The 25,201-nt window shown below is 39.2% G+C and overlaps 1 long non-coding RNA gene across 1 annotated transcript in view; it reads right to left on the bottom strand.

Annotated features, from left to right (window-relative positions):
- LOC135967564 (uncharacterized) overlaps positions 1–12,765 on the bottom strand; it is a 55,494-nt gene extending 42,729 nt beyond the window's left edge. Inside the window, exons 1-2 of the long non-coding RNA XR_010581739.2 lie at positions 12,522–12,765; positions 9,135–9,261 (exon numbers count right to left, since the gene is read on the bottom strand). This is a non-coding gene — a long non-coding RNA (uncharacterized lncRNA). The remainder of the gene's footprint in view (positions 1–9,134; positions 9,262–12,521) is intronic.
- Positions 12,766–25,201: the final 12,436 nt, after the last annotated feature.

Genomic DNA, 25,201 nt, shown 5'->3' with positions numbered 1-25,201 from the left:
TTGCAAGTTTATGTAAGGTCATCAGGGAAGGTCTCCCTGAGAAGATGACACTTGAGAAAAGACTTCAGGAGGTGGGAGAGGGACCTATGTCTCTATCCAGAAGGGAAGGGGGAGTGTTTCAAGCTGAGAAAAGAACATGTCCAAAGAGACAGCCTTCTGTGTCTAAGGATCCCAAGAAAGCCAGTCTGACTGGAGCAATGACAAAGAGATGAAGGAGATGAGGTCAGTAAAACCAGTGGAACAGAACAGACCCAAATTCTGTGCTGCTCCAGGAATTCTCAAAGCTGTGTTACGCTTACATGCCTTGTGAATTCCAGAATGGACATTTGGAGTTCTGCAATTCCTCACATGTACTTGATAATCCAACCCTTTTTTGCACACAGCATCTCAAAGCACGAGAGCCTGCAGAACTCTCCTCTGGGAAAGCTAATTTACTGACAAGCAGATAAATGGGTTGCCTTAATCTTATGGTCCCAGGCGAGGCCCAGACAGAATGGTCTGAGACAGGTTGAAGCTAGCACCCTGAGTACGTTCCAGAGGATCCAGGCTCTCAGGTGGAGCCAAGTCGGCTCCAAATCACGCCCCTCCAGCTACGTGACTTGACATGCAGCACATACATTGGATTTTATCATTAGAAAAGTTTCATATGTAGCATATTATGTCAGCACAAGAATGTTCCAAATGAAATAAAATTCTACCAGGGGAAAAAATTAGATAGTGTGTTAAAATACATGGAAGTTATAAATCACTAAGACATCCAGGCTTTCCATTAAAAAAAAAAAAAAGCCAGGGTAGATTCTCCAGATGGTCTCAATCCACATCATTTGGGTGGAAACCAAATGCTTCAACCTGTCTCGGCAAAGAACATCTCATTTCGAAAAAAAAGTAAGAAATGGAATGTCTGTGGTGATTTTAAAGATGGATTAATGTTTAAGTGACTTACATTAAAATGCACATGGCTATCAATTTGCTACAGGAAGTATCATCTCAACCCAAGGCCCTTGCGCTGGAGAGGTTCTGCTGTCTGTGCTGAATTTAAGACAAATGTATACATGACACAAGCATTTTCATTCATACTCTATTATTTTATTCTAAACTCCCCTCTTTTCCTCTTTCATTATACCTTTTCACCCCCACTCCTTCCAATTATAGCTACTTCTTTTAAAGCAATAGAGGATTTTAAAGGGGAGAATTTATAACATCTCCACCAAGTACAATCCACAATGTGTATTTTATTTGAGTTGTTAAAGTTCTTGGCCATCAGAGATACTACTGAGTATACTATGTCTTCCGTATTTTCCATCTGTCTTATTTTCATGTTGATATAAAATAACATGTGTAGAAACATCTTGAAATAATGTAAATAAAGCATTTTGCAAGGGAGCATGTCCCTTAAACACATAGTACATACATTTTTTAAAGTTTCCATGTAAGTACGAAATATCTTTCTGTAAACTGAGAAGAGGCAAATTTTCCTTTGCTCCCTTGAAAGGTCTGTATTTCCTCCGTTCATGACTGATCACTCTTCTAATTCCTTTTCAAAACTGTAGGCTCAAGGGAGAATTTCCCCCCCGTTTCTGATCCACATAGCTGACAGGGGAGACTTAGAAAATATGGGTAAAATCCAGGAAATGGTGTGCATGAGAGAGCCGGAAGCAAGTCTCTGAGATTCTCCTGCTATGCAATGTGCTATCTACCTCCTTCAAGCAATGTCTGGGTTATTCCTCCTATTGGAATGGAGATTCCACATGTAACCATCACACTGCATCCTTAGAGGTAGTAGAGGGGGAATATCTATTATTTACCTACCTTAAGAGAAGCCCTCTCTACTAGATCCTAAAAAATATCAAAGTATGGCACCATCACTGGCCACAAGACAGATACATTATAGTTGCGTAAATAAGGTAGCATTTCTATTTTTATAAACATTTTTAATTATTCAAAATAACTTGAGCTGTTTAGATACTAATATATTAATAGAAGTTCAATAGAATAAGAACTATTACGCTAGGATGAGTCAGACCATCTGGGTAAACTTCAGAGAGGTGGAGACTTTGATTTTGCCCTTGTAACATAAGCTCTGCACTCAGGTAGGATGAGAGATGAGGAGGTGGCTGCAAGCAAGCCTATTCTTTAAAACAGATAAGTAAATAAATAAAAATAAAACATATTATGTGAATTAGATACTATCATAGGTGGAGAGATAGTAAAAAAAAAAAAAAAAAAAAAAAAAGAGCAACATAGAATCTCAAGTCCTTTAGATTTTACATTCTAGAGTAAAAAAGCAACAAACATGTAATGGAAAAAAAATCTTCATATCAAATTGTGATAAGCGTTATAGGAAGATAAAACAGGATGATGGCACAGGGAGGGATGGCCACTTCAACCAAGATGGTGAGGGAAGACCTTTCTAATGAGCTGGCATCAGAAAGCTCATCAGACATTGACCTGGGGCAATGGCTGGGCAGAGAATGTGTAGGGCAGGGTTTCCTCAAGTCTAGGTTGTAGAACTCTGGCATCCAGGGACATGTCTAAAAGTGACCAAGATAAAAAGAACCTTTTCCATAGATTTCCCATTTGGAGATTCATAATACACATTAGCATATTAGAGATGCCTGAAAGTCCCTCAGTAAGGAGAACCTGTTTAACTCAACGCTTCTCCGACATGCCTGAACATGATGGTTGTTTTTTGGGGTTGGTGGTGTATGTCTGTGTTGGGAGTCATGGGGGAGGAGAGGCCAGTTGTACTCTAATAACATCTCTGCTACTGGTTTGCAAGATGCTGTTCACGGCAAACTAAGAAGTTTGAAGACTCCAATAGAATAAAACCTGAATGGAGCCTCCTGTCATTGTGCAACACGGTGGCCTGTTTAGAGCTTGATGTATAATAATAAGTCATTTTAATTTTCATACACGAAACGTACAGGGTAAAAGTGTCTGTTTCGATAGTGTTACCCTGACAGTGATCATGCTGAGTAAAGTTAATGAAGGAAAGAAAACACAGAGTAGTGGGGAAAGTATTACTCTAGCCTAAGCAAGAATGCATGAACCTCAAAAATAGCAAAGGAAATGAATAGCAAAGAGAAGATATGAAAGATTATTAAAGAAGAATTTGCCAAACAAGAGGAATTGCCAGATATCTGGAACATGGGAAAGATACTAAATATTGAGTTGGAAGCAGTGGGTTGGTATTAAGGTGATAAATCGAAATAACTACAAAAAAATTAAATAACATTATAACAAGTAAACTGAAGACAGGCAAGGACAGAGGATGAAATGGCAATAAGGATTGAAACGAAATTTTGGTTATGATATGAATAGCCTAGAGTGAAAACTTTAGGAGTTTATTATTCATTTTAAAAGGAAGCTACTAAAGCTTTCTTAGTAGGGCATGGGAAGATCAACAGCATGTTTTTGTAAGCTTTGTTGGGTACCAATGTAGTTTAGGATTAACTGGAGAAGGGAGACAGTGGAGCAGTGTCTAAGAGACAACAGTGGGAAAAGGAAAGAGGAGAGAGATGCTCAAGCTGTTTAACTGCTAGAATATGGAAACAGGCAGAGCCAAGTTTATAGCAAGCACTCACAGGTAAAGAAAAGTCAAGCATGAGCTGGGCACAGTGGCTCACGCCTGTAATCCCAGCACTTTGGGAGGCCGAGGCAGGCAGATCACGAGGTCAGGAGATCATGACTATCCTGGCTAACACAGTGAAACCCCGTCTCTACTAAAAAAAAAAAAAAAATTGGCAGGGCATAATGGCGGGCGCCTGTAGTCCCAGCTACTCGGGAGGCTGAGGCATGAGAATAGCGTGAACCTGGGAGGCGGAGCTTGCAGTGAGCTGAGATTGCGCCACTGCACTCCAGCTTGGGTGACAGAGCAAGATTCAGTCTCAAAAAAAAAAAAAAGAAAGAAAGAAAAAAAAGAAAAGTCAAGCATGACAGTATTGTTATCAGAATTGGAAAGACGGGGTTGGCAGTCAAATTTAAGGGTGGAGGCAGCAGGTGAATGAGAGCAGATTCTCAGTTCCATCTGGAACAAGTTGAGTGAGTATCTGGTGGGTTAATCAGGAAGAGACGTTCTGCAGACAGCCGAAGCTGAAGGGAGATGAAGACTGTATAGACAATTAGGTTATCACTGAGGTTAAAAGTACCAAACAAGACTGTCCTGCTCCACCACTTACTCTCTGTGTGACTCTGTGAAAGCTACTTATCTTTTCTGTGACTCAGTTTTTTGTTTGTTTTTGTTTTTTTTTTTTTTTTTTTGAGATGGAGTCTCACACTGTTGCCCAGGCTGGAGTGCAGTGGCGCGATCTCGGCTCACTGCAACCTCTGCCTCCCAGGTTCAAGCTATTCTCCTTGCCTCAGCCTCCCAAGTAGCTGGGATTACATGCACCCACCACCACACCCGGCTAATTTTTTTGTATCTTTAGTAGAGACGGGTTTCACTACATTGGCCAGGCTGGTTTCAAACCCCTGACCTAGTGATCCACCCGCCTCAGGCTCTCAAAGTTCTGGGATTACAGGCGTGAGCCACCGTGCCCAGCCTCCGGTTTCCTCTTCTATAAAATGGGGTTAATGATAATATCAATCTCGTTACACTGTTGTAAGCGTTTAAAAACTGGGTGCATGGGAAGTGCTTAAAAGAGTATCTGGCACACACTGTTTTCAAAATTATGTTCAATTACATAAGCCTTTTTAATTCTCCACAAGGATGAGAAAATAATGCCTATTGCTATGGAGTTTATATTTTGATTCTCAAATCCAACCTCAGGAAAAGAGTATCTGAAAGACAATGCACTGTATCTTTGCCTTGTTTCCAAATCACTGTGTTTCCTTTGTAATAGCTGATCAACTAAGCCATTAAAGTAGCCTAGATACTAGATCTAGATTTTTAAATAATTTTAAGACAATTTAAGACTTAAATCTGTTAAATTGAAATGAACTTGGAGGTTCAGAGGGATGACAGGAGACTGTCATATCACTTTATTCCTGAAGGTTTTCTCTTAACTGTTTACATTTTTTACGACTTTCACCAGACTCTGCTTAAGACACATTACGGTTAGGGTTAAGATTAGGGTTAGAGCTAGGGTTAGGATTAGGTTTAAGAATAGATTTGGGAAAATTTTAGAGAAGTCAGTCTCTAAAAATACATGGTCATGAAAGTATTAACCATCTTAATAGAAAAGCTTATATATCTTGCATCAGAATGTTCACCAGAGTTATTGGTGTAATAAAACTTCAAAACTTGTTAGTGCAATTTAATGAAGCTGCTTATGAACTGCTACTTTAAAAATTCATGCCTGTTACTCCAGCCTGTCTCTCAAAGTGGGCTCTCACAAAGGAAGGGATTCTTTCATAGTACATCCTGTTCTGCCGTTTAGGGAAGATGCTTCACTGCTTCCACGGGTGATGGTTTTCCGGAAACAGTTACTACCCTGAAGAGACATGCTCAGATAAAAACTAAGTCCCTTGCAAATGGAAAAATGCTCAGTTCATATATCTTACGTCCAAAAACTTGAAAAATAAAACTATAAGACACACTTTTTCATGATTTTTCATATCTGAAGAATATTTACATATGCATTTTAGAAGAGGATTTAGTTCGTTTTATAGAACTTGTCTTAATAATGACCAATAACATCTGTTTAAAATTCTGATGAAATGTTAACCATTCTATTCTATCTACAAATAGGTTAGATTTATGTCTTTAAAGGTCTGAGTCAGAGATACATAGAATAAATTAACATTTTATTTTATTTTATGTAGACAGGGTCTTACTCTGTTGCCCAGGCTGGAGTTCAGTGGCACAATCTCAGCTCACTGCAACCTCCACCTCCTGGGTTCAAGCGATTCTCCTGCATCAGTAGCTGGGATTACAGATTCCCACCACCACATCTGGCTAATTTTTGTTTTTTATTAGAGTCAGGGTTTTACTATGTTGGCTAGGCTGGTCTTGAACTCCTGACCTCAGGCAATCCTCCCACCTCAGCCTCCCAAAGTGCTGGGATTACAGGCGTGAGTCACTGCACCTGGCAGAAAATAACATTTTAATTTTGTCATCATGTTTATGTAAGTTCTAATTTTTTTAGGTCATGTAAACAGAGCAATTTAGGCAGAGAATAATTTCAATTATTGACCACAAGCATTGTTCATTTGTTTGTTTTAAAGAAAGACTTTTTTCCTTTTCTCTCAAAGTGGTACTGTGACTATAAAGACATTTTCCTTTAAATTCATAAAGAAAATAAAGATAGTTTGGTGCTTAACGCTCGAGACACCTGGAGGTAAAAGAAATAGTTGCCAAGGATTGTATTTACAATTATATTTTATATGAAGTAACACATGGTCTTATTAGCTTCAGTTTAATATAATTCTCCCTGCAAATGTTAGTTGAAGTGAACAGAATCTTCCGAAGAAGCTGAATCGGAAGCCGATATGCTTACTGGCATGGGCATTGGGTTGTGGTTTGATTTGGTAGGGAAAGTAATGGAAAACTCCGGGCTTCCTAGGTCCCTCCTCCTTGACGTCTAGGCCACAGTGATTTGGCACAAACAGAATTGAAGGAGAACTTTCTCATATTTTTAGCAGTGGTATATGACTCCATTATAAACACCAACTGTGTGGGCTGAGCACGTGTGAGCAATGGAACTGAACAACCTAACACAAGATGAGACAAGGATACTTTAGTGAAGAGTTGCAACTCCTTGAGAACATAGCCATAAAGCAGGTTCATTTCCCCAGTCATTGTTAACAAATACGCTCTGCTCATAAAGATTACATTTTTTTTCCAGCTTGTTAGTGAGCTCATCTGATCATATAAAATTTTCACTTGTTTTATGTCATTAGAGGAGTTCCTTTTTCCCATTCTGGCACCTCAGTGTTGGAGCAGAGCCATCTCCACGTGGGACTTCAGGGAGGGAGGCTGCCGCTCTCCCTGAATACTGCAACCGCTGAGGCCTAGGGGCTGGGTATGAACACAAGTGTTCTTCCAGCTTCCTACTCTCTGCTGTTTTGAGTCTAAAATTATCCGAGATTGTTCTTATTTATTTATTTTTGAGATGGAGTCTCACTCTGTTGCCCAGGCTGGAGTGCAGTGGCACTATCTTGGCTCACTGCAACCCCTGCTTGCTGGGTTCAAGCAATTCTCCTGCCTCCGCCTCCTGAGCAGCTGGGACCACAGGCACGCGCCACCATGCCTGGCTGATTTTTTTGTATTTTTAGTAGAGACAGGGTTTCATGAGGCTGGTCAGGCTGGTCTCAAACTCCTGACCTCGTGATCCGCCCCACCTTGGCCTCCCAAAGTGCTGGGATTACAGGCATGAGCCACCACACCCGGCCCTAATATTTATTATATGCATGACCCTGAAGTGGCCAGGAAAAGCTGAGATTGGGAGGTAAACCAGACAAATGAAACAGTAACAGGACCAGGATTAGAAATCTCCTCCCAAATTCCCACTTCACGGCTTAACTACTAAGTAAAACCCTGGTGCTGCTCTGAGCAATACAAAATTAAGTAAATTTTCCAAAGCCATTAAGAAAGCTATGCTTGTTTAAACTCTCAGTGTAACCTGAAATAGTTTGAAACAACTGTTTACATTTGAAAAACTGAGGAATGAAGACTATAGATGGAAAGCAGGAAATAATGACATAGATAAACAGGCAATAAACAAGAAAATGGCTTTTGTATCACAGATGGACATAAAACATTTTTTCTTGATAGTTCACTTTCCACACATGGAAGTTAAGCTTAACAAAAGAAGAAATGTTTTCTGTCTTTCCTATCTTCATCTGTATCCCCTGGCACCAACAGTAGTACCTACCACATAATTGGCTCTCAATAAATAATCTGAATCAATGAATCAATAATTTTGGCCAGATTGTTAAATAGGTTATAGACAAAAGTGATACAAGTAATAGTGATACAGCAGTAGTACCTGGCACATAATTGGCTCTTGATAAATAATTTGAATCAATCAACCAATTACTAATTTTAGCCAGATTTTAAAGAGGTTATGGACAAGTGACACAAGTAATAGGATCAACACAGGTTTTCAATGCAACAATTAGATTATAGCACTGAGCATCTTTGTCAAATATTAAATGTTCTCATTTAGCTCCCAGATGTTTCTTTCATTCCTGCATTAGAATATTTATCAGACTGCTGTAACCATTTGTTCACATGTCTGTCTGCCCCACTAGACCACCACGCCTGCCTTTCTCCTGCTTATGCAGTGTCTGGCACATAGCGTTCAATAAATATTTGATGAGTGAAGGAACGAATAATAGGTACCTGGAGAGCAAACATTCCAGATGCGTTACTAATTGAGATGTCAGAAACCTCTTCAACTTTTCGATGAAAAAACAACTGTAGGGTAATATCCTTCTCAAGGTTTCTCAGGCCCCATGAACGATTTTGGTTTATTTTTGCATTCTTTAAATGGAGTGGCGGGGAAAAAAGCATTTCTTCCACTGAAGTCACAGAGATAACCACACGATGGCGCTCGCGCTGCACCGTAAACCCAGAAGCAGCTGAGCAGTGTGGATCCCTGGGCTCCTCCACGTCCCTCTCTCTCCTCTTCTGCCCCCATTCTTCTGCTGTTTCCCCTCCGGTCCTCCCTCCTCCCCATCCAGTCAAGCTTGATACATATTAACAGTTGCCAAGAAGCTGTCAGAACGGAACTGGGGTACTCCCCACCTGAAGCTGGTATTTTCTTTGTTCTGTGACAGGCCAAATTGGGTGTACTCCTCCCTTTTTTTTTTTTTTTTCCCTCAAAAAGAACATTTTGAATGCTGTTTAAATTGTGTATCTGTAGTTAAGGATAGTTATTATTTTGCCCTTCATTGGCTCCTGCAAGTGACCTATCCTTCCTAAGCAAAATAGCCAAAAGAGCAAATGGTGTCCTAAGTCATTAGAATCCCCTCAGCTAGGGAAATTGAAATCTAAGCCTTTGCCAACATATACAAAAGAAGTAGACAATTACAGGCGATTACTACGTTCGGTGCAGACTGGAAAAGTTGGAGAACAAAAATAAGTTACATGATAATCACTTACCTGTTAAGAATTAAAAATGAGTTTAGAAAGTAGATAATTAATGCAGTTTTAAAAAATGGAAAGAGTAGCCCGGCATGGTGGGGTGTACCTGTAGTCCCAGCTGCTCCTCCAGAGGCTGAGAAGGGAGGATCACTTGAGCCCAGGAGGTCGAGGCTGCAGAGAAACATGATCACGCTACTGCACTCCGGCCTGGGTGGGTGACAGAGAGACCCTATCTAAAAAAATAAAGAAAAAAGAAAGGGAACGGGGATAAAAGCTTTAATTGAATCTTTAAAGTGGGTTTTTCTTTTCTTTTTGATTGAGGCAAGCATTATATATGACGACATGCTCCAAGGTTTATGTTTTCTTATAAACAATTTTATCGAGATATAATTTACATTTAATAAAATGCATTCACTTAAGGAAATAATCCAGTGAGTTTTGACAAATGTGTATACACTAATGTAAAACACTGCCACAATCAAGACACATAACTTTTCCAATGTGTAAGAATGTTTCCTCATAACCTCTCAGGCCAGTCCCTGCCCTCACTGGTTTCTATTACCTGAGAACACTTCTACCTGACTTTGACCTTCATGTAAATGGACTCAAACAGTATACATGTGTTTTTTGTGTCTGGCTTCTTTTGCTCAATATATTTTTGATGTTCATCCACACTGCAGAGTGCATTTGCAGCTTATTCTTTTATTGCTGAATAGTGTTCAACTATATGAACATACTTTTTTATTAATTTTCTTCATAGACACTTAAAATGTTTCCAGTTTTGATTATTGTCACTAAAGCTGCCATAAACATTCTTACATATGTATTTATGTGGATATGTGCTTTCATTTATTTAGGTGAATACCAAAAAGTGGAATTGCTGGGTCACAGGGACGTTGTAGATGTTTAATATTACAAGGCACTGCCAACATTTTTCAGAGTGATGGTATTCCTTTCCTAGGAATTCCATAACAAAATATCAAAAACTGGGTGTATCAGAACAAGAGAAATTTATTCTCTCAGTTCAGGAGTCCAAGAGTCCAGTATCAAGGTGTTCTCAGAGCCACACTCCCTGTGACGACTCCAGGAAAGAATCCTTCCTTGCCCCTTCCAACTTGTGGTGGTTGCCAGCAACCCTTGGCATTCCTTGGTTTGTGGCAGCATAATTGCAATCTCTGCCTCAAGCTCATCTGTCTTCACTTGGCCTCTTCCCTATATGTCTTCTCTGTGTCTCTGTGTATCAATTTCCATCCTCTAAAAAGGACACCAATCATTTGAGTTAGGACCCATGCTAAACCAGCATGACCTCACTATAACTAGATTACACCTGCAAATATCCTATTTTCAAATAAAGTCACATTCTGAGGTTCCAGTTAGACATGAAGTTGGGGGACACTATTCAACCCCATACAGTGGTTGAACAGTTTTACAGTTTCCACCATATGTATGAGAGTTCCAGTTTCTTCACATCCTCAGCAGCGCTGGGTACTGTCATTGTCTACTCTAAAATGTTAGCCTTTGTAACGTGAGTGTAGGAGTACCTCATTTGGGCTTCAAATTTCAATTCCCTGATAACAATTGATATTGAGCTTCTTTTCATGAACTTGGCCATTAAGGGATCTTCCTTTAGAAAAAAAGTATCTGTCTTTTGCCCATTTAAAAATTGGGCTATTTTTCTTCTTTCAAATTTATTTTCAGGAGTTATTTATATCATTTTTAGGAGAGATAAATCATTTGTCGGATATATTTCAAATACTTTCTCTCTCAATCTGTGACTTCACTTTTCATTTTCTCTTTTTTCTTTTCTTTTCTGAGATGGAGTCTCACTGTGTTGCCCAAGCTGGAGTGCAGCAGCACAATCTCAGCTCACTACAACCTCCACCTCCCAGGTTCAAGTGATTCTCCTACCTCAGCCTGCCAAGTAGCTGGGATTACAGATTTCCACCAGTACACCCGGTCAATTTTTTGTATTTTTAGTAGAGATGGGGTTTCACCGTGTTGGCTAAGCAGGTCTCTAACTCCTCACCTCAAGTGATCCAAACCCCTGGGCCTCCCAAAGTGCTGCAATTACGTGAGCCACCGCGCCCGGCCCACTTTTCATTTTCTACAGTCTTTTGATCAACGCAAGTTTAATTCAGGTACAGTCAAATTTTTAACTGTTTCCTTTATATTTAGTGCTTTTTGTGTCCCCTCTGAGCAATCTACCCAAACTTAAAAGCTGCAAAAATATTGTATTTTCCTTCAGAAGCTCTATAGTTCTAGCTTTTAGATTTAAGCCTATAATCTATCCTAAATTGTTTTGCATATGCTGTAAGAATTAAAGTTCATTTTTTTCCTCCACATTTGTGTAGTTGCTATGCCTCTATTTGTCGAAAAAAAACTTCTTTCCCCATTAAACTGCACTGACTGAAAAACTGTTGACTGTTTACCTTGTGTTGGAAATTAAGTGATGGCATATATTTTGTTCCAACCCTCTACTTGCCTACTCATGCTATATTGTTTTGATTACTATCATTTTATAGTCTTAAAGTCAGATAGTGTGAGTCCTCCAACATTGTTCTTTTGTAGGGTAGTATTGTCTATTATCGGTACTTTTCATTCATATGTAAATTTCAGAATTAACTTTTCCGTTTCCACCAAAAAAGAAAAAATACCTTTTTGGATTTCATTGGGATTAAACTGAATTCATAGTAAGTAGCCTTTTTAATAGTTAATTTGTAAAACCCATTTCTTGCTCAGAAAGCCTCATCTTCTAATCTTATTTAATTTTCCCAAAAGTGTCTTGTTTTTGAAAAATATGTATAAATGTCTCAAGCCAGATCAGAACTTATTTTGAAAATCTTGGAAATCATCCAATCCATTTTAAGCAACTCTGCCTTGAAAAAAGAAACCTCTTCTCGATAATTTAAGTCTGTGGAAAGTTTTCTGACATTAAAAAATGCACATACTTATGATAAGCAACCCATACCTTCAAAAATGTTTCGGGAGCTTTTCTTAAAAATACTGATTTCCATTTCATTTAACTGTTAGGTACTAAATACTTCTCCATAGACTACGTTTGATGGAACAATACTTCCTAATTATTTTCATTATGTTTAAATTATTAAAAATTAAAAATGAATTCATTTTTCTTTACCTCTTACTCTATCCACTTTAATGATACATTCACAATACATACGTACAAAATGTTTGAAAAACCACACACCTGTCACATTCTATTTTTCATATGTTTTCAATCTTAGACATATTCTGTCTTGTTTCTTTCCACATGAGATATTTCACTATGAAATACACGAAGAACTGAAAAACTTGAAAACTATGACAAAAGTTAAAACGTAAAAACAAAGTCTTAATTATTGTTATATCCCTACACTTCTTTCACATATCTTGCTCCATAGCAGTGAAGTATGTTGAAGGGATTCAACTGCCCTGTCTCCCCGATATTCCACCCACTGTACCCCAACTTCTCCCCAGTTGTAAGCGACTGAAATACCTGGACGGTAGCACACAGTCTTTCAGCTTTTCAAATCCAAAGAGATGAGAGCTTTAAAATCAAGGAATGACTGGCTATAGTATTGAGAGGTGGCAACGTGCTAGCAGCCCCGCTCTCGGCGCCCCCTCGGCCTCCGTGCCCACCCTGGCCGTGTTTGAGGAGCCCTGCAGGCCGCCACAGCACGGTGGGAGCCCCTCTCTAGTCTGGCCGAGGCCGGAGCCTCCTCCCTCTGCTCGCAGGGAGGTATGGAGGGAAAGGCGCGGGCGGGAACCCAGCTGCGCGCGGCGCTCGCGAGCCCGCGCGAGTTCCGGCAGGCGCAGGCGCAGGCGCGGGCTTGGCGGGCCCCGCACGCAGAGCTGCCGGCCGGCGCGCCGGCCCAGGGCAATGAAAGGCTTAGCACCCGGCCGGCACTGCGCTGGAATTCCCACCTGGCCTCAGCTGCCTCCCCGGGTGGTAGGGCTCAGGACCTGCAGCCCGCCATGCCCCAGCACCCGCCTCCGCCGTGGGCTCCCGCGAGGCCCAAGCCTCCCCGACGGGCGCCGCCCCCTGCTCCGTGAGGCCGCGTCCTATCGACCGCCCAAGGGCTGAGGAGTGCAGGAGCGGCTTGGGACTGGCGGGCAGCTCCGCCTGCAGCCCGGGCGCGGGATCCGCTAGGTGAGGCCAGCTGGGCTCCTGAGTCTGGTGGGGACTTGGGGAACTTTTATGTCTAGCTAAGGGATCCTAAAGGCACCAATCAGCACTCTGTGTCTAGCTCAGGGTTTGTAAATACACCAATTGGTACTCTGTATCTAGCTAACATAGCAGAGACTTCGAGAACTTTTCTGTCTAGCACTCTGTGTCTAGCTCAAGGATTGTAAACGCACCAATCAGCACTCTGTCAAAACGGACCAATCAGTTCTCTGTAAAATAGACCAATCAGCTCTCTGTAAATTGGACCAGTCAGCAGGATGTGGGTGGGGTCAGATAAGGGAATAAAAGCCTGCTAGAGGCAGCAGCAGCAACCTGCTGCATTTGGTTTTCTTTTTGTGGAAGTTTTGTTCTTTTCGTCTGCAATAAATCTTGCTGCTGCTGTTTTTTTTTTTGGGACAATGTAGGTTTTATGAGCTGTAACAGGGTGAAGGTCTGCAGCTTCACTACTGAAGCCAGTGAAACCAGGAACCCACTGGAAAGAAAGAACAAACTCTGGACACACACCGTCTTTAAGAACTGTAGCACTCACCGCAAGGGTCCGCGGCTTCGTTCTTGAAGTCAGCGAGACCAAGAACCCACCAATTCTGGACACAGTATCCCAATGATTCTAAGACACCTAGAGCTGTAACCACATAGTTTGAAAATTAGCCTTTCTGTTGTAGGTGCCATGTGCTGGAATTACCAAGGAACACAAAAAATACAGCTTGCGTATTCCTCACCGACTAAAACATTTGTGATTCCTATATTTCTTTCTTCATAAAATGTGTTTTTCCTGTTTCTGAAATTAGCATGCATTGAAAAGTCTGTGCTAAAGTTTAACATAGTAACTAGTGGTCTTCCAGTAAATCAGAGAAATACATAACTTGAGATTACTATACGAAACCAACACCTCAAAGCTTGCAACCCTAGACCTATTTCGGGAATGGGGTAAAGACTTTATAAAGAAATTAAATCACAAAAACCCACGAAACAAATGATTCACAGTTAATAAGGATATTTATGAAAATGTTTTATGATAGGTAGGATTATTTATGTTGCAATATTAAACAAAAAGCCCGGACAGCACAATAAAACATATGTACAACTTACACTAAAGCATTATTATATCCTGATTAAGAGTGCAGAATTCAATAGAGCCAGGTTCAAATCCTACCTCTGCCCTTTATTACCTGTGTGACATTAGGAAAGGTATTTAATCACTCTGAACATTTCCTCATAAGAAAATGTGGAAAATTACAAAATTCACAAGGATACAAAATTTACATAAATATGAAGCTTGTAAAGGAATTCCTGGCATGGACTATACCCTTACTGAAAGTATTTATGACTACAGGGAAAATAGCTAAACTAAATCAGACCAAAAAATCTGTAATGAAGTTTTTTCTCTTCATTACAGAGTTTTGCAATTCATAATGTTTAAAGTGGACATACTCTGTTCCAATAATCAGGTAAATAAAGTAAAAATTTAAAAACAGATCTAAATGCTTATAGGCCAATGGAGCAGTTACAGATAAGCAAAAGAAAATAACTGCTAAAAGGTCCTCATGCAAATCCAAGAGTCATAGACCAGTTATCAAAAAACAGCCCAGTCAGACCACTCTTCTAATTGTCTGTAAGAAATGTACCATTCAAAGCAAGTGGGTAGCTGGAAACATCAGGACAGAGGGCCATCGCTATTATAATTCTGTATGCAGAGGTTTGAAAAAGCACATATAGTTAATTCAAAAAAGGGATTGGTCCATACGTTCTGCAGCAAGAGATGATGTTCTTGCATATTACACACCACTGGCAATTCCAGGATCCTGGCACTTCCTGATATAAGCATACCAATAAGGGTGATGGAAATAAACCTTTATGCTTATAGTTATTAGTTTGTTTTATGATTCCATGATAACAAATATTTTTAAGTACAAAACGGTTAAAGGAAACGTTATAATAAAGACCTTGCTAGAAAGGTATAATAAAGCACTGTAGTACTAAACCGTGTATCATGGCAGTTAAGAAATGCAAAAAGTACCAGTTTTAACAGTATGTAACTGTTTGCATATATTGTAATTGTATAATTCCTAATAAAGTAAAGGTCTGTTAAATTTATACATAAAGAATGAATCTAATGCTGCAATTTGATAACACTTTAAACTACACCCATGAGGAAATAAGTTTCTTGGAAAAAGACTATATCTTAATATTTTCTATTTCTTTAGTGCTAAACAGCTGTTATGTATATGCAGCAGGTATAATTCTGCAATCTCATATTTAGGTGTCAATAATTACTACACTTTATTTTCTTTAATTAACTTAAATTTGACTCCAAGCACACATTTGACAACAGGCTGTCTGGAAATTCAACCTCGAATGGTAATGGGACTTCCTTTCTTGTGCTCCAAAGTCACAATGACTACAGCAGTTTAGGAGATTGGGTGGGGTGGGCCATGGGGAATAAGCAGGCACCCATCTTCTGGAAACACCGGCAGCTGCTGAGATGCTGATAATGCAGGTTCTCATGGTCGTCTTTGCTCCTGTGTCATTCTGCCACCTATGAGCTTTCGCCCAGGATGGAAAGCTCAGAGCCAGGAGGCCACTCTCCCATTCAGGTCCCCTCTGATGTTTGGCTGCCACAAAATCCCTCCGACTAGAAGAAACTGGTTTTGGGCTACTCATTTCCTTTGCGTAATATTGCCCTTACTTTAGGTATAGAATAAAATTTATGTTTTAACCATTGAAAAAAAAACACTGCAAATTATCCTTTTCTCTCTCTCAATAAATTCTGACTTTCTACTGCCTGGATAAGATGTCAAAACTTCTTTATTGAAGCACAAAGACTAAAGATTAATTTTCTACTTTTAAATTAATAAAATTCTTAAATCTCCACTCCTTTCACCTTAACACCCTACACCACCCAGATGAGGCAGGGAGTTGCCCTTGGGCACCAAGGAAGTCACATACATGGAAAAGCAAAGAGGAACAGGACGCATGTCTTTGTAATCTGTCATGACTTTTCTCCTACTATCTCTGCCAGAACCAGTTACATAATTTACAGAGCGAACTGCAAAGTGAAAATATGGGCCTCTTTTTAAAAAATTATTAAGAATTTCAAGACAGTGACAAGAGAGCATTAAACCAAATACCAGAGCCCTCTAAAGGTAGGGCCCTGTGTCACTGCACAGTTCACACACCCCTGCAGCTGGCCCCGGCTACTGCCTTAGTTCATGTCCTTGTCACCATGGTTATTATTCAGCTGCCTCCTAACTCATGTCCTTCTTTAGATTTTCTTTCTTCAGAATCATCCTATGCTAGTAAGCTGTATACAAGGTATCTATAGCAGACCTCCAGTTCTCGGATCTTCCTGATTAAACCCACTAATAAGTCCCCCATGGGGTCATGTCCAAGTTATAAATGTGGAGTTCAAGGTGCTCTTTGGTCTCACCTCTACTTGACCCCTCATCTCCGTCTCTTTCCCCTTCCTGGTTCACACTCTATGCTCCACCCAAATGGGAACATGCAATACTATTTAGGTATCAGAGATGCAATTTTCACACTAGAGAAAAAAGGGAAGGTAATGCTGGACCGTGCTACACAGGAAGCTTTAATTTCAGGTTGTTAGTAGCATATCCTTTCAGAAAACACATAGCTACCAGTTATGCTCATTTGTCAGCACAAGAAAGCTACAGAACCAGAAAACACGATGATGTTTTAAATGTGCTTGAGATTTGTAGCCAGTCTCGATGTCACTATTTCTAGTCCTGCTATAGCACAAATTCCCAAATGTTCTAAAATTTAGAGATTTCATCACTCATGTATCCTTTATTTGTTTCCTAATCCTTTGAGCCTTTTTTTTAATTGTACACTTTCTGTATGTCAGGTGCTTTGACAGGTACTAAGCCAGAAAGATGAACAACAAACAAAAAATAAAAATGAAAAGAGATAGCATCTATTTTCAAGCAGGTCATAGCCTAAGTGTAATCAATAGGTTAAAGAAGCAGTTATAATATCCTATACTATGGCTATCATGTTGAGCAATGACTATGAGTCAAGTTCAGCTTGGAGGGTTTCATATATGTTATTGCTAATCTCACAAAACTTGGGCATTCACATTCCTATTTAACAAATGGGAAAGAGTATAATAACTTGCCATAGAAAGAAGGTTATAAGCTAAGATTTACATCAAAGTTTGGTTCCAAAGCTTCATTCTTTCCACTTCGTTATGCTGTGCTTTTTATATACTGAGAATGGTGCTCTAAAGCAGGTGCACACACAGAGATGTGACCACCAAGTTTGCCCCAGGTTACCCAATAGGCTGGACAGAAGAGGATAAGAAGTGATTGGCCTGGTGGACAAAAGTGTAGGGCAAAGGAATGGCTGCCAAAGAAGAATACTTTGCCAGACCCCAAAGAGCAGCGTATTTTGGAAACTGTGAGGTCTAGAAGGAAAGAATCCTTATGTGGGGAATTATGACACGGGAAGCCATAAACTTAGACAATGGGCTTTGCGGGCCAACTGAAGAGCTTGAAGCTTTGTTCAGTAGCTGATAAGGGACCATTGAGGGGACTTCAATGGGAAATAACACATTAGGTCTGAATTTTAGAAAGATCTTTCTGGTACCAATCTGGGGAAAAGATCGAAGGAGAAAGACCCCAGAGGTAGGAAGTTCATTCAGCAGACCATTGTATATAGTATTAGTAAAAATGAAGAAGACCTGAACAAGTTAGTGGGAAGATGGATAAAAAGAGGCAGCCTATTTTAGGAGATGTAGATCAAGAAGTGACATTTGGTGATGAATTAAATCAGAATTTTGTGGTAAGTGTGAAAAAGGAATCTAAGTAGACCCCTGAGGATTTCTAACAAATATTTGAGTGGTTGGTTCTTTAACCCAATTATTCACAGTTCCAAGTGAGTAGATCTTTGAAATTGTATCTTCTGTTATAAACTTCTATTTAAGAAACCACAATTACCTCCTTCTTCTTTTTTTTCTTTTTTGATAGACACAGGTACAGGGTCTCAATCTGCTGCCCAGCTGAAATGCAGTGGTGTGATCATAGTTCACTGCAGCCTTGAACTCTTGGGCTCAAGCGATCCTCCTTTCTCAGCCTTCCAAGTAACTGGGACTACAGGCACCCACAACCATGCCCAGCTAATTTTTCAAATTTTTTGTAGAGACAGAGTCTTGCTATGTTGCCCAGGCTGATCTCCAACTCCTGGCCTCAAGCAATCCTCCCACCTAGGCCTCCCAAAGTGCTGAGATTACAGGCCTGACCCACTGCACCTGGCCCCATTACCTTCTTCTACTTTTCTTCTGGATTGAAGCAAATCTTTATTCCCTCTTTTCTTAAATCATATGGTTTTGTTGTTGTTGTTTCTTTTATAATGGAAGAGCCCATTTGAGCTCAATAATTACTTATGGATATGGTTCCTTTCTTCTCAATTATTCTCTAAGAAACCAGGTGCTATTCCAGGATAAAATATTTCACAGTGGGTGTTCATCTGTCTCCAGGATTTCCCCCCTCTCCCAGCCAGGTCTGGATTTTATTGATCAGTAACAAAGTAACTTACCTGTGCAGTGTAAATAAACATAAAATTTTACTTTTGTAAAAATAAGGAACCAACAACTTTCAAGAACTGGGTTGGCTAAGGCTCAAGCCAGTTTCTATTAAACAAGGATTCATCTGGTCACTTGAATTTCTCACTCACCCTCTGGAGATATTATGTATGATTGGATTCAGACAGTTTGCACAACGCAGTGGATTAGCTAATTGCTCCTCTGCCTACTATAAGCACAATTGGCTACATTGGTTGAAAAACCAACCCAGGGAATAGGCTATGAAATTGGTATTGAAGCTTTGGCAGCAGACTAAGTGATCAAGATACTGAATGCAAAGCTAAAACACAAAGCACAGCTTGTTTGGTTTGGTTTGGCTTTTTTAACAGTAATTTCTACTGGTGGAGACAGATGTTTCTTGAAGTGGCAAGAGATTTGCAAAGCAGAATGTTCTACTACTTACTGTAATTGCTTTATTAATATTGTATGTGTTTATGGCTTCTATCTTCTGGCTTGTGGCACCTCTTACTTTAAATGACTTTGGGTTTCCTGATGACTGGCAGTTAATCTTGACTTCAGAGATCCTTTGAGTCACACATCCGGCTTTGCTCCTGTATAGTGAATTATTTCGTATGAAGCCGAATTCTTGTTTGCGTTTATTACTCTTAGAAGCCCTCAAGGGGCACTGAAACATCATCAGACAGTGGTCCTATATATGTGTGTATGTGTATATACATATATACACAGACATACCCACACATACATACACACACATATACACACAAATATATACACACACATATACACACACATATATTATACACACACATATACACACACACACATATATATACACACATGTACATATGAAAGGGAACCTCTGGTTAGCTGAGAAGTACACACTCAGTTACACACCCTACAACAGAATGGACTTATTTTATCCCTAGCCAAGTTTTAGGCTTAATGTCAGCTACAGTATCATGAGAAGGAGCTAAAATATTCTAATCCAGCATCTTGAAAAGACTGGGTCAGTTTGGGGGAGTTAAGTTTGCAATAGACATATCCTAAAATAACCTCTCTTTTAGTGCTTCATTTATTTTGCTTTGAAAGTACAGACTATATTGTAATTATCTTCCAATGTGTTACTAAAAAGAAGAAAAAAGAAACTAATAAGGAAATAAACCAACAAATGAAAATTAAATTTGGAGTTGAGATTTTTCTGAGCAGATTTGTTAGTTTGTTCAGTGGCTATCGAATTTCTTTTCTCCCTCATCTGGCCTGTCAAAGTGGCTTTTAGCTTTTCCAACATATTCACTCAATAAGCTCTTCTTCTGTAGTGTGCCTGCTTACTGAAGTTTCCTGGATAAGGAGAAGGAAAGGGCTTTGTCTGGGGAATTTTAGTCGGAGATTTGTGGTTGCCATCATTACTGTGATTTGTTTCAGGTCTGCCCCTAATGACAGCTTGTGGTTTAAGTCTAGTCACCATCCAGCCACAGGCGGTAGGGATATGTGAAAAAGGCAGGAAAGTCTCCCCAAAGATCCTAATTACCGAGTCATTTCTGAAAACTGCTGGGACTTCCTTGTGAAACCAACTAGCAGCAGAGGGCTGAGCCGTGCATTATGTAGTCAACGTTCTGCACCATGTTGTGACAATAAAATTCCCTTGGGCAAACACTCACAACTGGAGGCCTTCATACTCCATTGGTGAAAAAGAAGCATCTTTGTTTAATTCATGTCACTAGGAGAAAGCCTACTCGATATTTAATTTTAATCTAAAGTGTCACATTTTTTCCATGCCCACAAATAGCCTGCCAGTTATGCATAATTCATTGTAGTGGACAAGACCTACATCAGTTTTAGAGAAAATGCTGTTGAGAGATACGGTGTAGCAGCCAACATAGTCACCTCCCCAGGAACATTGGATTAAGGTATTTTCAAGCCGATCAATGTAGATGGTTTATGTATAGACAGAAATTAGTTGGGGAGAAAAGGAAAAACACTAAAGTAGAGTAAAAACATGTAGATTTTGGAATACACCCTTCACGAGAAACCTAAATAAGTATAGCTTACAGCAAATCACAGACAATCTTTCTGTATTTCAGATTCTTCATCAGTGCCACTGGCCTTTCTTTCATAATGTGTGCGAAATGGCTTCTAGAACAATGAAAGAGAAAGAATCAGAACTGTGCATATACGTCCAAGATACTGCATTATTGCTGCATTTCACTTGCAAATATTAAGAAATTTGAGACAACATTGGCTTTTTAACTCTCATGATTTAAAAGTGTCAAATGATAAGGAATAACTAGAACCTATATTCAACCATGACAAATCCACTATCACCTGTTTTTGTCATCAATAAGCAACATCCTCCCCCTCCACAAAACCTAATCTAATTTCTCTGCTTAATGCTATTTTAATGCTACTTTGCCAATAAAAATTTTTTTAAACAAGTGGGGAAAAGTATCTATAGAAGTTACATTTCATGTATGTAAGCTAATAACATCTTGCAGGTAAACAGAGATTACTTATAAAGTCCAGGTTAACATATAATATTATTAAAATACTACCATTCCCTCAAGCTGTTCAACTGTACAATCCATCTGACACATTAACATACTGCATAGTTAAAAAGCTGCACTTGCTACATTTTTCCCAGATTTTTGTTTCATTTAAAATATTATGTACAAAAAAAGTCATGTTCAAGATACTGCTTATCCACAACACTCCTGAAGTGCTTTGACAGCTATATGATTTTTTTTTAAGTAACAGAGGCATGTATACATGCATTTGTTCCTCCTTAATAATTCTTTTTATCACTTACCAATGTTTTCTTTCACTTTTCCTTATGGTTAGCTCTTATGTTGTACATTTTTTCTTTGTGGTAACGAACCTTCCAAATGGATGCCACTCACCAGAAGCTACCTTTCTTACCTCTGACTATTTTACATGTGACACCTTCCTGACCCACAGTAAAATTTCTTTCATTAAAAAAGGAGAAAAGGAAAGGAAGAAAAAGTAACTCACAGATATTCTTGCTCCAATTTCTCATTTTCTTCATTTCCATGATGTGCAATTCTCAAGAATCTAATATTCCTTGGGCTGATCAGGATTCTCTTTCAGTAAAACCACAGGAGGTAGCTGTTGGGCACAGAAACTAAATGTCATGAATTCAGTGCCCTGCTCCTTGGCAGGAAATTCTGGCTGCATGGTTTTTATGTAATTTTTTTTACCTCCACTGCCTTATTGTGCTAACAGAAGTTAGACGTAATAACTAGTATATTTTCACACTGCAGTTAATGATTGTAATAGTATAAGGTAAGAGGATAAATACTTATTAACACAAAAAAGTACAGTATAACCAACCCTACAATGAATAGAAAAAATTATTTCAGCAGTTAATGAAAACATGGATACATTTGACAGAATTACTTAGGGGAAGAAAATCGCTTGCAGGCCTCCTGAAGGCAAATTAACTGGGTGTGTCCACATTTAATCCTTTCAAGACCGTAAGTCTAATTGCTGTAAACTGCCACCTTTCTTGCCTCCTATCCAAGTTTGAGTAGGCACCCACTGGTTCTATCTTACCTTTTGGTAGCTAATTTGAGTTTCTCTTCCCAAGATACACCACAATGTCTGCGTGAGAAAGGAGGCTAATAATGCCTTCCTAGGAAATTCTAGATTCTGTTTCCTGGGGTTAATTGTTGATCATATAATGGACAATCAGAGAAGTAGCCATTTGGATTAAGAGGGACAGAGGGAGCAGCTATAGATAAAACAGGAAAAAAAGACACTTTCAGCAGATATTCCACAGATTATCTAAATTCATTTTTTATTCTAAATTAACACTTTCACTTAACGTCTTTTGATGCAACATTGTCATATTAACTTGCTGGCTAGGCTTGTTAAATAAAACTATCCATCTATCTGTCTGTCTGTCTGTCTATCTATCTATCTATCTATCTTTTAATGAGATTTCCATGATCATCTTCTTCCTTGCTGATCTAGCCATTGACAGCTTTCTCTGGAATATATAGAATATATTATCACAAGGAGAAGGCACTCATGATATTTAGGGAACTAATCCATCAAACCTCAGAAGGGTAAAGTAATCTTAGTTAGATGCATTAGAAGTAATTCAATAAGATTAGTAAATTGGCAGTCTAGGGCTCGAATCTGAAACTATTTTATGAGAAATGTCATGAAAGCAAAGAAATTCTCGTGAGACAATTGACTTATGAAGGAGATTAATTTTATAGTTCTTGCAATTTGAGATGAATCACTTAACTACTCTAGCCCTCAGCTAAATCATAGCATCAATAAAAGAAGAGAACAGGGTTTGCCAAGGTGACTAAAACTCTAGAATTATTAGATTTAGGTTAAATTTAAACTTGTGATTATTATTGAAGAAGGAACAGAAAGACTTAAGAAAATGAGAGCATAGATATATAATTTTGGAGTCTGTGATAATATAGACTTTAGCAAAGTAGATTTCAGTAAGTTCAGAGTAGAAATATGCAGGATTCTATGGCCAGAGAATTTAAAAATTTCACAGGAAAGATGGGAGAAGTTAATATTTCCAAGCAATCACAGAAAGGAAGAAAAAGGAAAGCATGTAAGGAGCTATGTCACTTGGAAGCAGACATGAAAACAATATTTGTATAGCAGGGAGCTTATTGGGTATATAAGGGGTGATGCTGCCTGTGAAAGACAGCAGGAGAAGGAAGCAGATTTGAGCAAGAAAAACCATCAGATCACAATGCAGATATGACCCTTGTGAAAAGAAACCAAAAGGTGCAGGATTGGGCAGGGGGCCTCCAACAAACTCTCAGCCGGCCCAACCAGAGCTGCAAACAGAAGACTGCTAACGGGAGGTGTCCTCCAAAAATGGCCACGTCCTAGGACTGGCTGGGAATACAGGTTCAGTCATTGGCTGGGGACTTCCCAGAAAGTGGCCTTGACTGAAAAGCTGAGGTGGATCCCGGAGGCACCAACAGTAGAGACTGTCAGGTAATTATCCTCCTTGCCACTAAATGACAAGTATTTCTTTGCCTGCTGCAAGAATTTCCTTTTAGTACAGATGTCTCTTTGCACGTTATGCGAGTATTCTACACACTGCATGTACAAGCTAGATGTTTAAAAACCCATAAAATAACACTAAAATAAGAATATATTTAAAAGATGGAAGGAACATTATTAACAAAGGACCAACAATGAATGGCACAGGCTTATAAGAATCACACCAAGAAGACTGAAGAGAAAGGCTTGTAGAAAATATTAAACAAACAAAAAGAAGGGCCTTTAACAATGTTCTGCTAAAAACAAGAAAGAAAAACAAACAAAGAGCTTGTAATTTATGGAGTTATGTAACAAATGATGGACTCTGAATTAACTCCCTTTCTTATGGTGTCTTATTTACTAAAAAGCAAAAAAACTGACTGATGCTGTGTGCTGTGCCTCATGCCTGTAATCCCAGCACTGACAGAGAGAGAGAGGAAGAAGAAGAAGAAGAAAAAGAAGAAGAAGAAGAAGAAGAAGAAGAAGAAAAATAAGAAGAAGAAGAAGAAGAAGAAGAAGAAGAAAGAAGAAGAAGAAGAAGAAGAAGAAGAAGAAGAAGAAGAAGAAGAAGGAGGAGGAGGAGGAGGAGGAGGAGGAGGAGGAGGAGGAGGAGGAGGAGGAGGAGGAGGAGGAGGAGGGGGTAGGAGGAGGGGGAGGGGGAGGAGGAAGAGGAGGAGGAGGAGGGGGAGGAGGAGGGGGAGGGGGAGGGGGAGGAGGAGGAGGGAGGAAAGGGGAGGGGAGAGGAGAGGAAGGGAGGGGAGGGAAGGGAAGGGGAGGGAAGGGAAGAAAGGAGGAAGGAAGGGAGGAAAAGAGGAAGGCAGACCAAATGCTTAAGAATAGAAATGTAGAGGCAACTAAAGCAAAATATATAATAAAAAGGGCTACAAAATGACTCAAATGTTCTAAATAAATTCTGTCTCTGGATCCAGATTGTTGATGTTGAACAGAGGAATTTTTCAAATCATGATTAGTTATCTTAAAGGAATATTTTTAAAAGTGAGAGATACTAGAGGATAAGAGAAATCAATATTGCAGCATTATTTTCAAAAAAGAATAAAATATATTGTATATGTCAGTATCATCCAATAGAAATATACTGCCAGGCAAACCTGATTATAAATTTGTAGTAGCCACATTTTAAAAAGGAGGTAAAATTAATTTTAATACTATATTTTAATTAATCTAATATATTTAAAACATTTTTTCATGTAGTCAATAATGAGATTCTTTTACATTATTTTAATACAAAATCTTGAGAATTTGATGTATATGTTATTATAAGATATCTTAATTCAAATGCTAAATTTCCATTATATATAGTTGATCTCCATTTATAATTCATAAAATTTACAGTTGAAAAAGAAGATTCACAAACTCAAGTTGTTCCAAACATGCT

This window comes from Macaca fascicularis, chromosome 15, assembly GCF_037993035.2.
Source record: "Macaca fascicularis isolate 582-1 chromosome 15, T2T-MFA8v1.1".
NCBI lineage: Eukaryota > Metazoa > Chordata > Mammalia > Primates > Cercopithecidae > Macaca > Macaca fascicularis.
This window is presented reverse-complemented; position numbering and strand designations above follow the sequence as displayed.